Source organism: Atta cephalotes, assembly GCF_000143395.1.
Source record: "Atta cephalotes unplaced genomic scaffold scaffold00002, whole genome shotgun sequence".
Classification (NCBI taxonomy): Eukaryota; Metazoa; Arthropoda; class Insecta; order Hymenoptera; family Formicidae; genus Atta; species Atta cephalotes.
In genome coordinates this window covers 1635743-1637255 of record NW_012130066.1, presented here as the reverse complement: position 1 = coordinate 1637255, position 1513 = coordinate 1635743, and positions in this window count along the sequence as shown.

Here is a 1513-nt window from a genome sequence, read left to right as displayed (position 1 = left end):
TTACTACTACTTTAACTTAACTTAAGTTAGTTTTAGTTTAAGTTACTTTACGTTACGTATTTACGTTACGTACGTAGTAGTAAGTATACTATATTATTATATATATATATATATATATATATATATATATATATATGTGTGTGTGTTCTTTAGCATTTTATGAAGCGATTTATAAATTGAATAAATATTAAATTTACTGATGACACATTTTCATTAAAATAATAGCGCATAGTACTATGTTAGATTTGCACTGTGTACTTTTATCACATGCATTAAAATATATTACTTTCAGATAACAGATAATTTGAAAGTGCCTATTGCCCGAATATTTTTTCTCTTGTTTTATATTAATTTTATATTAACACATTTATATTGCTATTCAACTGAAAAACTTATGGTAAGAGGTAAAGTAATAATATATATGTTAATGCAACCTATACGAAAAATTACAATTTTCAGAGCATATGGTATGAATGCAAGTGGTATGATCTACCACCGAAAAATGCAAAAGACTTAATCGATCATCGATCTTCGATTTCTGTTAAATTGATAGCTGGAAAAACTCGAGATCTTTTCATTAGAAATGTTTGGAATAGTAAGATATTTAGAGTATCTACAAAGATGTATTGTTTTTTTACTAGGATTATACATATGCATATATATAAACATGTGCATATCTATATATATAAAAATAATATATATATAAAAAATATATGTAATTATATATACGTACAAAAAAATTGTTAATTTTTTTCTTATAAAGTTCTGAGAATTTTTTTTAAGAATTTTTTTAGAATTTTTTAATACCATATTTTCTCATGTTGGTACAAATAAGAAAATGCAGTACTAAAAAATTGATATAAAATTCTGAAAAAATTCTTAGAGTTCTATCAGAAGAAAATAGATGATTTTTTGTCTCTTACAGTTTTTCTGTAAAGTTAATAGAATTTGAGTAAAAAATTATTGAAGACTAATATTCAGCGATTCAATTTTTAGTAATCGCAGAGAGCGACTCAGTCAAACGATAATTTTTGCGCTGTAAACATCAATGAATATCAATGAAGGTAGAATATATCTCAACACAAAATAATAAAAATGTGTTCACCGCGATGTTTTATTAAAAATATAATTATATAAACATAATATTGTTATTGTTAATATGCTTAATTTTTAATATTTTTAATAATTTCTTTAGTCATGTGTTCTTTAATTATTATTTTAATTTAATTTACTTTTTTTATTTTATTCATATAAAAACATATTTAATAAATAATTATATTCTATTCATCATTTATGTTATTTATTTTACGTATTTAGTAATTAATATCTTGTTAATTATTGCGGAAATTGCAAAATGATAGAGAATTTTTCAATTCATTTTAGTCCGCTCTCTACACAAAAACTTTATCTACACAAAAGCGATTGGCCAAAATTTATGGGGCACTCTGTATATATGTATATGAAATATTGTGTAAGATTTGCATATATATATATATATATATATATATATATA